Below are 14,903 nucleotides of genomic sequence, written 5' to 3' on the forward strand. Positions count from 1 at the left end.
TGGCTATTTGGGGAATGAATCAGAGGATGGGAAATCTCTCTCTCTCTGCCTGTGCATCTCTGTAACTCTGCCTTTCAAATAAATAATCTTTAAAAAATATCCTCTAGCCAAGTTAAAATATAAGATGATAATGATCACAATAAAATTATCAATATTCTTTCCTGGATCTGGACAAGAATTTTAGCATTCATATGAAAAAATAAACAGGAAAACATTGGGAAAAAATAAACTTGCAGATTCTTTAAAAATCAGAACAAATGCAAGCCTACTAATGAATTTACCCTGAAGTAAAACAAGGAATATCAACTCAAGTGTTCATCCATAGAAGATTGTTTGAATAAACTTTTGGCATACCCCTGCAATAGAATAATATTTAGCTCTAAAAATGAGTGAAGAATGTCTTCATAAACCATTAGACAGTGATTGCCTAAATGTTTTATCAGCAACAAAAGGAAGATAGAGTTTTCTGCAGCCTCATAGAAGACAGCATCTATGCACCTATATATGTGCATGTGGATATCAAAATCCGTACATACATACTTACTTGTGCAGAAAGAACCACAGCAAGGTTGTACCAGAAAATATGAGAGATTTCCCTTCTGGTGATAGTTAGCAATAGCATGGGATGGGATGGGTGAGTGAGACTTCCTTGAATATGTCTTTGTATATAATTTAGAATTTTGAACCATGCAAGTGTTGTATGTGTGCAGAAATGAAATAGTATCAAAAGGATAAAAAGTTCATGTGAGACTGTATACACAGTAGCAAATCAATCAGATTGCACTTCAAATTGATAACCACCGACAGAAAGGAGTTTGTTTGAGTAACTTGAACATGGTGCTCTAATCATGCCTGTCTATAGGGATATGTTCTACAGTTAAAAATGATTTGAAAACATGTTGCAAAGAAATCCTGGCAATTATTGGGTGTCTTGATGATCGTGGTCTGAGTGTGTGATTCTAGAACTGTTTTCTGCATTACAGAATAGGAAAAAATGCATAAAGGTGATGCCATTCTCAGTGTGGGAGAAGGGAGATGCAGATGTGAGATTAATTTTCTTCTGAATTGGAGATTATCAGCAGGAACATGAGACTTTATGGCAAGATGTGTTTCGTTTCATTTTTAAAAATTTCTTTGAGAGAAAGAGAGAAATCTTCCACTTGCTAATTCACTCTCCTAATGACCACAACAGCCAGGGCTGTTCCAGGCTGGAGCCAGGAGCCTAGAACATCATTGGGATATCCCACCTGGTGACAAGGACCCATGTCCTTGAGCCATCTCTTGCTGCCTCCCATAGTGCACATTGAAGGAAGGTGGCATTGGGAGTAGAGTCAGACTCCAGCCCAGGCACTCTGATGTGAAATGTCGGTGTTTGAAACAGTATCTCAAACACTATGCCAAATGCCCAGGCTGAAAAAATCATTTTGTAATTCCTTCCCCTAAAACGGGTGAGAAATGCTATCAGCCCATGGGTGAGGAGCACACCTAAACCTCAGATCTTGGCTTCTACATACCATTCCCTGTGAAAGACAACCAGGGCTGCTTAAAACCGTGACTGAACAGGGATCCGGGTAGAAAAGAATACAGAGTAAGCTGAGGATTTGTGGTGGTTTTGCCAGGCAGCCAGAGCGTGCTTAATACTCTTCTTTCCATAGATGCCACTCACTACCTAATACAGAAGGAGTTAGAAAATGAGCAAAACACCATTGTCCTATCCCCTGCGCCATCACGGACTCCGGCAAGAACAGTCAACTGAAAGCTGAAAACCTTGCATCAAAGATCGCCGGAGGTGATGAAATGTCACAGCCTCCGTGTGATTCTAGGAGGGACCTCTGTCTGCTTACTGGCATACTAAGTACCAGAGTAAGACATTCATCCTGCAAAGACCTGGCAGTCACCAGCACCCCCAACCGGACAATAAGTGCCTCCTGATACGAAGCGACAAGATACACCTTCGGCCCCCATGCAATATTCTTGCCCAACGTGGTGGCCCCAAGTCAGATCATGGAGAAATAACCAGGAAAGCCCAGCATGCAATGCGTTCTACCAGACAACCAGGCTGTTTCTTCAAAACACACAAAGTATTCATCATCATTTCAAAAACAAATAGAGGGCATTGGAGACCACAAAAGACTGGAGACAGGGCAGCCAGGAAAATCTTTATGAGGACCCGACTCTGAAGGCACGCGGGGCACAACTATGAGGATTTAGATACTAACTCTGTTTCAGATGTCATTCTGTTAGGTGGAATACTGGCACATGGCTGTGCAGAGGGCTGCATTCGTTCTCACCGGAGCAGTGTTTTCTGCACGTTGGCATTGATAAACATGCTAGTTATCAGGATGCAAAAACAAAGTGCGATGAAGACGTTTTTCAGACAAACAGCAACTGTCTTAGCAGCAGGCACGTACGACAGGAAATAGTCCAGGGCTTCTTTAGGCAGAAGGGAAAGAATCCAGATGGAAGATCAAAGAGGCAGGAAGGAATGGAGCACTCTGGGAAAATCTGGCTGAAGAACTCTCTCAGAAATCACAGCGCTCTCTGGAGGGGCTTAAGATGCGTGGAGAACACATAGCAGAGAGCAGAAGACTGACACCGGGCAGAGGAGTTGGAGAGGCCGGTCGCAAGCCTCGTGAAGTTACCCAAGTGACGTTCGACGTGGCGATCTCGGGGCGACATTGTCATCCCTGTGGCAGGGTTTCTCAGCATCAGCACTCGGTGTGGCTTCAGTGTGTTCCACGTGCTGGAAGCTCCACCCCCAGCGCGGTGGTGTGGCAAGGCGGGTCACTCGCAGGTGACGCGGGCACAAACGCTCTGCTCTCGCGCGTGGGTTGATGTAGCGGTGGCAGGAGAAAGTGAGCTACAGCAGGAAAAGTGTTCCTGATCGAGCGGGGAGTCCCACCCCCTCCCTCTTGTGCCCTTCCTCCATCGCCGTGCCATGACGGAACCAGAAGAGCCTCACCGTATCCAGCCCCCGACCTAGTCTTCAGAACTCTAAGAAATGAATCTCTGCTCTTTATAAATAGCCATGTCCTGTTGTTGCAGCACAAAATGGACAAAGACAACAGTAGTGATATTTGAGGCCAAGTATTCTTTTTTTTTTATTAAGTAAAGATGTATTCATTTATTTGAAAGGCAGAGTTACAGAGAGAGAGAAGGGGGCACACACACACACATCTGCTGGTTCACTCCCCCAAATGGCTACAGCAGACAGGACTGGGCCAGGCCAAAGCTAGGAGCCTGGAGCTCTATCTGGGTCTCCCATGTGGACACAGGGGCCCAAGGACTTGGGCCATCTTCTGCTGCCTTTCCAGGTACTTTAGAAGGGAGCTGGATCAGCAGTGGAACAGCCAGAGTGTGAAGAAGCCAGGTAAGGTTTGCTGTGGGGAACTTTTCAATGTACTGTAGGATGCGTAGCAGCCTTTCTGGCCTCTACTCACTCATCACTAGCGACCCTGCCCTGCACCTGCCACCGCCACTGTGACAGCCAGAGTCATCTCCACACATTGCCAAATATCCCCTGGCATCCTCCCAGCCGAGAACCAGTGTAAGAGGGACACCAGGGAGGGACAGTAAACAAGTGCATCCTGCCCAAGCAGGAAGAACTGGGAGAATTCATGAAATAACCAACCCGGAGAGAAGAGAAGGGGCATGGAGGGGTAGGATCCATCCAGCACTAGCTAGTCAGATGGCAGATGTACAGCTCAATGCAATGTAGGTACATTAACACGTACGTGGTGGAGGTGCCAACCAAAAGACAAAGATGGCCGCTGGAAAGATCAGGCAGGTCCTCTTGAGTATCCGTTACCCAGAGTAATCTTCAATGTATGCTATCATAGCAAACGGTAACAAATGACCTATGGTATACGGAAGCTTATAGCACACCATTATCCTTAATTAATGGGTAAATCCATGGCTTTTCTTCAATGGAGCTGATTTATTGTCTTCATTTTCAGATGTTCCGCCCCGTGTTTCCAGTGAAAGCATAGTGTGCCCATAGTAACCAGCAGACACCATGCATGTGTGATCTCCTTTACGACCTGCATCTAATTAGCTTTTTATTGTCATCTTCCAACTCACGCTGAAACTGTCCAAACAGGGGCAGGATGACTCCCCATACCGATTAATAAGCTCCCGGCCCCGGCCCTGCCATAAACAGAGCGTATTTATGGCACCAAGTCAGCAGCTGCTCTGGGGCGGGGGCGGAGTGTGGGAGTCAGAAGGGGCGTTGGACGAGGCCCCGGCTGGCCCCCGCCTCCCTGCTCGGCGGCGCCTCACCTGCCTGTCCTTCACTGCCTCTATTAGGCTCGGCTAGTTAAGTGAAAGGGAGAGAAACCAGCTGAAAGCTGGTGGGTGTTGGAGCTTGGAAGTCCAGAGATCCCCGGCTAATTGCGGGTCCTAACAGGCACAATTAGCTGCTACAAGCCCTTTGAGATGGCCCAGGGCCTTTCTCAGGTAGCAGCCATCACCAGATAAAGGCTGCAATGCACTCCACGGAGAGAGACACTTGCAGACAGGAGTGTCACAGGCTGCCAATTACCTTCTCCCTGTACACAGCCACTTCCCGGAGAGACGAAGGACTCACAGGAGGCCCGGGCATGAAAGGGACACGGTGCAGGCTGCTCTCAGCCCCAGGAAGCCGAGCTGCCCTGTGGCGGGCTGGAAGTGGGTGGCAGGGGGGGCTTGCGAATTCAATCCTCTTGGCTGATTCCCTTAGAATCAAGATTTCATGGACCTCGCTGCTCAGGTTTTCCCTGATCTGCAAACCTCCAGGCAAAAACGCCATCCTGTGCCCCCCTGCTGCACTTTTTATCCTGGGGAGGGGTCCACCAAGATGCAACTTGGATGTGGTGCTGAGAGAGGAAGCCAAGTTGGTGCTGGGAGAGTGGTTCAGCAGGAATCCGGATCGCCCACTTAAACAGCTATACGTTAAGGTCGTATCCTTCCCAGAGGGCAGGATCCCAAGACACCAGGTAAGACAAAAATCCCATTTCGATGGTAATTTTGGTTGCATGTACTTAAAATCCTCGGTGAAGCACACTAGGTGCATTTGGGTAGATAACACTATGCAGTCATTTGTATGTACGAAAGCACGTGTAATTGGGAAATACATTACAAAGACAACACACACAATTCTTATTTGAAGTCTCACCCCCACAGAAGGAAAGCACTAAGCATGTGCAGAGTTGACATTTTGTGTGTTAACATGCATGCTGGGTGGCTTTGCTGTGTGGAACTGGGGACAAGTCACATCCTCTGCAGGATTCAGCTTCCCTGTCTGAGACAGAGGGAGCTGGACATGGCAGTGTGTGCTGTCGCGGCCAGGCTTGATGCTGCAAGTCACATGATCACAGACCGTGCACTCCCCTCCTACACGGCTACAGATCTGGGAGTGGGGGGATCCTCAAGCCCAGCCTTGCACTTGCTCTACAGAGGCGGAGGACACATGGCGGGGACAGCATCCACCCCGATGGCTGCATGATGGTGCATCCGCCCAATGCCTGCCACACACTATGCACCTGACGGTAGCCATGTGCCAGCCATGTACAAACGAGCAGGGGGCCAGGGCTGGTGGAAATGTGGGTGGTGAGGCAGCCTCCCAGGCCTGCAGCGTGGGACAGTTTGGGAACAATTAGAAGGCCCCTAAGCAGTGTCAGATGACCTCAGCAGGGAACAGCTGGTGCCACTAACTAAAGCCTCAGGCCTTTGTGCTTTCACAGCGAGGTCTGCAGCCACCTGCACTCTAAGCCACCCCTCATCCAGACTGTTTTGTGATGTTCCAGTGCCTGGAAAGCCAGTGGCCCCCAGAGAAATCCCTGGGAGAGAGACGGGGATGTGGCTCAGGAGAAGCACCCAACACCCGTGGGCCACCATGGGACCTGGGGCCTGCTCCCATCTCTGCATTTCTTTGCTGGCTGAGACATTGAACTTTTCTGGGCCTCTCTTTCCTAGAACAAATTAAGAGTTTCACTTTATTGTGCTATGGTTCCTCCCAGCATTGATATCTGAAGAGTCTAAGTTCTCCTACCTGGTCTCCTACAAATTATTTTTTTAAAGATTTACTTTATTTATTTATTTGAAAGAGAGAGATTTCATTTTCTTGTTCATTTTCCAAATGCCTGCAACAGCCAGGTCCAAATGCCTGCAGAAGCCAGGAGGCAGGAACTCCTTCCCTGTCTCCCAAGAGGGCCACCATCTGCTGCTTTCTCGGATGCATTAGCTGGGAGACAGCTCAGAAGTGCAGCTCCATCCAGGTCTCCCACGTAGGTGCAGGGGCCCAAGGACTTGGGCCATCTGCTGTTGCCTTCCTAGATGCATTGCAGGGAGCTGGATCGGAAGTGGAGTAGCCCAGGGCAGGAAATCAATGTCAGCGTCACAAGAGGTAGCTTAATCCACTGTGCCACAACACTGGCCCTTCCTATGAATTGAGCTTTAATCATGACGATAAGGCCCTCCAGAAAGACGAAAGATGGACGGGACGCAGGAGGGAGGAGAGCATCTGTGCCACAAGAGAAGATGACACCAGGCTGTGGAAAGCAGCGTTCCTGACCGTTGGTGACCTGGGGTTCAAGTCTCGGACACCCCGCCCCCTCTTCAGGGGAAGTCCCACTGCTCCATCCTAGCTGCACTTCTGCCTACAGGGAGGATGCTCTTTTGTGATAGCCTCAACCAGCCGTCAGCTAAGAGTTGGCACCAGGACAGAGGTGTCAAGGTAAATTCAGTGGGAGCCATGGCAGTCTTTTCAATAAATGGTGCTGGGATAACAGGATAGCGACTGGGGGGAAAAATGAACATTGACCCATTCTTCATACTGGACACAAAAAGCAATTCAAAATGGATCATAGACCAACATGTTAGCATTAAAACCATAAAGCTTCTAGGGAAGACTAGGAGAAAACATTTATGATCTTAGACTCAGCAAAGGTTGCTTAGACTGCTCCTAGAAGGTCTCAACCATAAAAGAAAAACCATAACAAACTGAAATCCATCAAAATTAAAGTCATTTTCTCATTGAAAATTCAAGAAAATTAAAATGCAGGCATATATAATTCTTACAATTCATTAATAAAAACACCTACTAAAAGATGAGCAGAAGATTTTACCATTCACTGCCACCAAGACAATTTAAGAAAGGTAAATAAGGGTCAGCGCTGCTGCTCACTGGGCTAATCCTCCACCTGTGGCGCCGGCACACCGGGTTCTAGTCCCAGTCAGGGTGCCGGATTCTGTGCCAGTTGCCCCTCTTCCAGGCCAGCTCTCTGCTGTGGCCAGGGAGTGCAGTGGAGGATGGCCCAGGTCCTTGGGCCCTGCACCCCATGGGAGACCAGGAGAAGCACCTGGCTCCTGGCTTCAGATCAGCGTGATGGGCCGGCTGCAGCGTGCTGGCCACGGCGGCCATTGGAAGGTGAACCAATGGCAAAGGAAGACCTTTCTCTCTCTCTCTGTCTCTCACTGTCCACTCTGCCTGTCAAAAAAAAAAAAAGGTAAATAAGAAGAGGAAGAGGGGTCCCATGTCACCAGCTGTTCAGAAACCAAATTAAGGGCCAGTGCCGTGGCATGGCAGGTAAAGCTGCTGCCTGTGGCACCAGCATCCCATACGGGCACCGAATTGATTCCTGGCTGCTCCACTTCCAATCCAACTCTCTGCTAATGCACCTGGGAGGGCAGCAGAAAACAGCCCAAGTGCTTGGGCTTCTGCACCCTGTGGGAGAACCAGAAGAAGCTCCTGGGTCCTGGCTTCAGTTTGGCCCAACCCTGGCTGTTGTGGCCATCTGGGGAGTGAACCAGGGGATGGAAGATCTCCCTCCCTCTCTCTCTCTCTCTCTCTCTCTCACACACACTCTCTCTCTCTCTCTCTCTCTCTCTCTCTCCCTCCTCCCCATCACCCCATAACTCTACTTCTCAAATAAAATAAATCTTTAAAAAACGAAACAGGACTTCAAGAACCGGCTGGTGTCACAGCTGGTGGCTTAGCCCACTACATTGCACACTGGCTCCGTTGTGCACTATAAGAGTAATACGTTAACCTTCTGGGTGCCAGGCACTAGGTCTATCATGAGAGAGTGCTGGGCTTCTTGGGGTCTCCTCACAGAAACCTTGAGGACACAATCCAAGTCTGACAGCCTAGAGCAAAGAGGCCCTGGCGAAGCCGGTCTGAGCCTTCCCCAAGGAAGGGCCACTGCCAATGGACTCCGAGCTTCTCCATAAAACTCAGTGTGGACGGCAGGACTGGGGAGCAGGTGCTGAGCAAACAGACTGCGTGGACAGTTGCTCAGCTCTTGCCTCATCAGATCCTTGGGGGAGCAGGGATGACAGCTGGGCGAGGAGATGGTGGTGGGGGCGTGGGGTACTTCTGAGTGGCCACGTGTCTTGTTGGGATGTTGTGCCCTTGGAGTGGCGTGAGGTGTCCCCTGTGCTGAAACACTGCAGGAGAGTCAGGGCACAGGATGTGCTCAGTGAGAGATTTTTTCTTGCAGAAGTGGATCTTGCATTGGGTCGGACAGCACAGAGCAGACTCAGAAGGGGCTGCCAGCTGTGGCCGCCCGAGGGATCACCCCTGGGTGCCCAAGGTCGGGCCCAGCATATGGTGTACAAGGCTCCCTAGAGAGTGACCTGGAGCTGAAATCACCCTGGGGGCGGTGCCCTCTGCGTCAGAAGCCCCTGTGAGGAAGAGAGCACTCTCCTGCCTCTTGCATGGACCCGGTTCCTTCCCTTTCTGCTACCAGCTGCTCCCGCTGCTAATGGCTTTCATCTCCTTCGAAAAGCACGTGGTAGACGAGGGTCCACCCACACTTTCCAGAGTCTCAGAGCTCCAGGGCCACTGCCGGTCCGCATCGGCAGCACTTGGGAGAAACATGTGGTAAGTCCTCCAGGGGGAGGTGCACGCCCCTGGTCCTGACCACAGCAGACTGGGGCAGGAGCCAGGCTTCCATCCTGCAGCACAACCCTCAGGGACAAGGCCATTTGGGGCGGGCATCCCCAAGGGGCCTACGATGGAGTGGGAGCCCGTGGCTCCTTCTGGAGGGATGCAGCCTGCCTGTCTGTGTCCCCTTCAAGCCCCGCAGCCGTAGGCTTCTGCGTCTCCATACATCTCTTCTGATGCCTGGAGGTGGCTGGTTTTCTCTGTGAGTGACCTGAGGACCTCCTGGAGTGTGCTCATTGCTCCCGGCAAGATGGGTGAGCTCAGCCAGCCAGGCCTCACCATAGTTTAAGAATCGGTTTCTCTTTGCAGAGTTGGCAGGAGCCATGCCCCAGCGGAGACTTCCAGCAAGGAGCTGGGTCCTCCCAAGCTTTCCCAGCTCCCCACCCTGCCACCACCCCTTGCCCTGGGTGGATGTGTGAGCCCGGAGCTCCACCCTTCCAACTGCAGCCAAGCAAAGCATTGGCAAGTGCAAACAGGCACCTGTTCTCAGAGCCTCCCTCGAATGTCTGCCACCTGAGAGAAAGAGAAGTCTCCATAGGGAAACGCGTGATGGACAGTGGTCGATGTCATGATCTTGGGGCCAGCATTGTGGTGCAGCCAGGGAAGCCGGAAGGCTCACATTCCATATCAGAGTACTGGTTTGAGTTTCCAGCTCCCTGCTAATGCGCCTGGGAAAGCAGTGGATGACGGCCCAAGTGCTTGGCTCCCCGCACCCATGTGGGAGACCTGGGTGGAGTTCCAGGCTCCTGACTTCAGCCTGGTCCACACACGAATGTTACAGACATTTATGGGGTGAATCACTGGATAGATGTGCTCTTGCTGGTTCTCTCTCTCTCTTTCTCTCTCTCTCTTTGTCTCTCTCTCTCTCTTTTTCTCCCTCCTCTGTCACTCAGCCTTTCAAATAAATAAATCTCTAAAAGAATCCTGAACTTGCTCCCTGCTGCTGTGGGTCAGTGGCCGCCTGGATGGGGGGTTGGCTCAGCAGGATCTGGAGGAAAACCGCTGACTCATGCTGGTTCTTCTCCGAGACAACAGAATAAAGCTTCCTGGGCTTCCCAGGGCAACAGAGGCACAGCAAAAACAGCTTCCTGGCCAAGGGATAGACCGGCGTGTGGGACCTGTGTGTGTGTGTATGTGTATGTGTGCGTGTGTATGTGTGTGTGTACAGGCGCACACATGTGCATGAGCACACCTGGGATACAAGGCTAGCCCTGTGAAATTTTAGGGAAGGTATAGAGGGACCCGGGGCTAAGGAGGCAGTCAGGTATCCTTGTTAACTCATGCCCAGAGCCAGGGAAAGCCCACGGTTTTGTGCCTTTGGAAGAAGGAAGAAGAGAAGGCTACTTTTGTGTCGATAAACCCTGTACACTTACAGTTAAACCCGGCCAGCTAATCTGTGGGTCCCACTGCAAAGTGAAAATGCAGAACTTTGTTCAGAGATTAAGAAGTTAAGTTGATGACAGCAAGATGATGTGTCAGGTGAGGCGTCCTACGGAGCAGACAGGCCAGGGAGATGTCGCTACAAATGGAGCTGGAGCTCATAACATCTCACCAAGGTATGCATAGTCCATGTCGGCACTTCACTTTCCACCCTGTCCCCAGCATGGTCACCCTGGGCTCCCTGATGTCCCCTCTCTTGGCCACCAGGTCACCTTCTCCCTCTTTAGTCCCTGGCTGTGTCTTGCACCCAGAGGACACAAGAAAACTGTTGGTTGTGTTGGCCTGAGAAATCAAGTATTTTGGTAAGGTCTGGAATGCTGTTATCTAAGGAAATGAGTGCATTTGCTGTCCTGAGGCAGCTCCCCAGCAAATGTGTGCACCTGCTGGTCCAGGGCTGCCATCTGATGATAGGTGCTTGCTACCATCCCACAGCGTGAGTTCATTCACAGCAGCTCATGGGACATGCTGACTTGAAGGGTGCCCGGAGCTGGTAGGGAAGCTGAGGATACCAGGAGGGGGAGGAGCCCTTCTGGGTTAATACCAGAGACCCAGCAGCTGCTCTGCACTGAGCTGATACTTGCTATAAACAAACTGCCCTCCCTGGTGGCCCAGAGCTCTCCTGGGGATAGTGAGCCTCTGGGATCCAGAGCCAAGCCCAGCACAGCCCAGGACTTGTGCATCACCAGGCATGAGAGCAAGGACAGAGTGGGCTGTGGCAGCAGTCTCCAGAGACTGAGCTAGCCGAGGTCAGAGCAGGACACACTCAACAGCCTGCTGGCCACAGCACAGATGGAGTGATGACTCTGTAGGACACTGAGGGAGGCAGTCCTGGACCTGGGTTGGATGAGAGGCTTGGTGATGGCCTAGCCCTTCCTCTTCGTCCTGGCCTTCATCATCACTGCCATCCACCACCCTGATCACCTGTGCAGCTCCCAGCAACTGTACCCCATATGCCATTGTCTCCCCGTAACCACGATTTTGCCTTCCACTGTTTCAGTTACCGATGAGCAACCACACTTTGAAAATACTAACTGGAAAATTCCAAAAGGAGACCCTTCCCAAGGGTTCAGCTGCAGGCTGCATAGAGTGATGAAACCCCGTGTCACCATGCTGTGTCCTGCTTGGGCTGGGCCCCTTCCTGTTGTCCCCCGTGTGGCACACTGAATACCCCAGCCATGCAGGAGTCACTGAGCAGCCAGCACACTGACTATTGTGCTATCACAGTGTTTACAATCCTACTATGCTTACCAATGGTTCCAAAAGATAAGAGCACGGATGCCGGCAATGTAGGTGTGCTAAAGACACTGCTGTAATTTGAACAGTCTTGTTCCTGAGCCCATACAGAACTTCAGACCCCGTTGTCATAAATGAGTGGGACCAACAGGGTGGGAACTTAGTCCAGCCAGGGCTACGATCACAGGTGGGCCTAGCAGGTGGTTCTTTGTCATGGTGGGCGTGCCCTTGGAGGTCATGCTCATGGCTCGTGAGAAGGTTGCTGTGAGTGCAACTTGGTCCTAATTCTCTGCTTGAAGATTCCCGATCCCTGCTGCACACCAGCTCCGTCCTTCCCATCTGCCACTCTCCCATCACTGGGGCCAAATCAATGGGACTGCCTGCTCTTGAACATGACCCTTGCCTGGCTTGAACTTGACCCCTGCCTGTTCTTGAACTTGACCCCTGCCTGCTCTGGAACTTGAACCTCCAAAACCTGGAGCTAGAGTCAGCCTTTGAATTTTTATCAGTTAGTGTCTTCAAACATTGGTAGTAACAAGCAGCCAAGAATACAGAAACTGCAACGTGATTCCTCAACATGAAAAAGTGAAAGTCAAATAGGACATTTTAAAAAAAATATTTATTTTATTTGAAAGGCAGAGGTATACAGAGAGAGAAGGAGAGGCAGAAAGAGAAAGAGGTCTTCCATCTGCCGGTTCACTCCCCAGATGGCTGCAACGGCTGGAGCTGCACTGATCCAAAGCCAGGAGCCAGGAGCTTCTTCTGGGTCTCCCACACGGGTGCAGGGGCCCAAGGACTTGGGCCATCTTCCACTGCTTTCCCAGGTCACAGCAGAGAGCTAGATCAGAACCAGCAGGATTCGAACCAACACCCATATGGGATGCTGGCTCTGCAGGAGGTGGCTTTACCCATTATGCCACAGCCCCGGCCCCACACAGGACATTTTGAGAGAAAAAGGGAGATACCTTGTTGTAGTGTATTTCTTTTTTTTTTTTTTTAAATTTTTGACAGGCAGAGTGGACAGTGAGAGAGAGACAGAGAGAAAAGTCTTCCTTTTGCCGTTGGTTCACCCTCCAATGGCCGCTGCGGTAGGCGCGCTGCGGCCGGCGCACCGCGCTGATCCGAAGCCAGGAGCCAGGTGCTTATCCTGGTCTCCCATGCAGGTGCAGGGCCCAAGCACTTGGGCCATCCTCCACTGCACTCCCTGGCCACAGCAGAGAGCTGGCCTGGAAGAGGGGCAACCGGGACAGGATCGGTGCCCCGACCGGGACTAGAACCGGTGTGCCGACGCTGCAAGGCGGAGGATTAGCCTAGTGAGCTGCGGCGCCGGCTATAATATAGTATATTTCTATAATTGTTCTATTTTAACATTAGTGACTGTCATTAATCTCTGGTCATGAATACATTAGAAGTTAAGCTTCATCTTAGGTACAGATACAGAAAAAAACCAAGTAGTGGGGATGTCAATCTGCTGTTTGACGTCCACTGAGGGGCCTGGACCATATTCACTGGTGATAAAGGGAGACTGCTGTATACAATTTCCCCTCCTATGTAAAACAAGCAAACAGGCACAGAGCAGTGATAGAGCCTGGATTGGAACATGGTGCTAGAACTTGTTTTTTTCTTTTTTAAGATTTATTTATTTGAAGGAGTCTCAGAGAGAGTTAGACACACACACACACACAAAGGTCTTCCATCAGTTGGTTCATACCCCAAATGGCCACAATGGCTGGAGCTGCGCCGATCCAAAACCAGGAGCCAGGAGATTCCTCCTGGTCTTTTACAGAGGCGCAGGGGCCCAAGGACTTGGGCCACCCTCTGCTGCTTTCCCAAGCTCATTAGCAGGGAGCTGGATTGGAAGTGCAGCAGTCGGGACTTGAACCAGCACCCATGCATGATGCCGGCACTGCAGGCCTGGGCTTTAACCCTCTGCACCACAGCGCTGGCCCCTTGTATTATTTTTTTACCTCCCACTTACCCAGGGGGAATTTTGAAAAAAATCTAGACGCCCAGGCTGCTTGACTAGGATTCTGGTAAGTTTGGCCTGACAGTCATGTGCACGCTGCACGACTTTCCAGAGATCCCCAGCCCCAGAGTAGAGGGTTAGCAGGGGAAGCAGGAGGTTCAGGGCCTCAAGGGCCCTGCCCAGCCTTGAGGTTCCCTGATACCCCGAGTCCACTTTTGTACAAAAGATGCTTTGTTCATGAGTTGCAGGGCAATGCAGATCCCTCTTCTCGCCCCCCAGTCTCTGAGCTAGATCTAATATCTAATCATAGGGCCATTTTCTCCTGTCTCCCATGGCTTCCAAAGAATAAAATTACCCAAATGGATAAAAGCTTGTTGTAGGCATATGTAGAGCATTTCAAAGTCTATTTATCAGAAAACTGCCCATTGCACTTACACCATGGAAACTCCAAGCATGAGGACTCTGTCATTTAATTTTGAGGAGAAAAAAGCTGAACAGAGAGATACAACTGGAGCGACCTCGTGCTGGAAGTGGTTTATGTTTGCAGAGGCAGGCAAGTTCAATGCCATCCACCCTGAGAGTGCTCTCTCTCTTCTTCCATCTCCAAATGCCTGACCTCTAAGGGCAGCAGCAAAGTGTAGCTGAGTGCGATGTTGCTTTGTCTCTCCGGCTCGGCAGTCTCCCCAGGCTGTGCCATGCGACTTACATCCAGGAAAGAACCTCCTCAGCTGATGCTGCCCTTGGTCACCTCTGTGCCACCATCACTCCCGTACCCAGAGTGATCAAATGTGTAATGGCACAGCCAGCGGTGGACATGGAGCTGCTGGGAGGGGCAGTGCTGGGGGCTCATGGTTAGGAGCCTCCCTGAGTCCACAGGTGACCCCTGAGCTCCTGCTGTTCTCTGTGGGGCCCATCCCCACTGACTTCTGTTTGCCATGCAGGTGTCTCCAATGGAGCAGTAGCACTTGGGGCTTTGCAATCTCAATATGAAGTCTCTGGGGCCGGGGCTGTGGCACAGTAGGTTAATCCCCTGCCTGTGGTGCTGGTATTCCATATGGGCATTGGTTCAAGTCCCGGCTGCTCCTCTTTCGATCTAGCTCTCTGCTATGGTCTGGGAAAGTAGTAGAAGATGGCCCAAGTGCTTGGGCCCCTGCACCCATGTGGGAGACAGAGAAGAAGCTCCTGGCTTCAGATTGGCTCAGCTCTAGCCGTTGCCATCAACTGGGGAGAGAACCAGCAGATAGAAGACCTCTCTCTGTCTCTCCCTCTCACTGTAACTCCACCTCTCAAATGAATAAATAAAACCTTTTTAAAAAATGAAGTGGCTGGCACTACGGTGTT

The sequence above is a fragment of the Lepus europaeus genome, chromosome 19 (genome assembly GCF_033115175.1).
Source record: "Lepus europaeus isolate LE1 chromosome 19, mLepTim1.pri, whole genome shotgun sequence".
Classification (NCBI taxonomy): domain Eukaryota; kingdom Metazoa; phylum Chordata; class Mammalia; order Lagomorpha; family Leporidae; genus Lepus; species Lepus europaeus.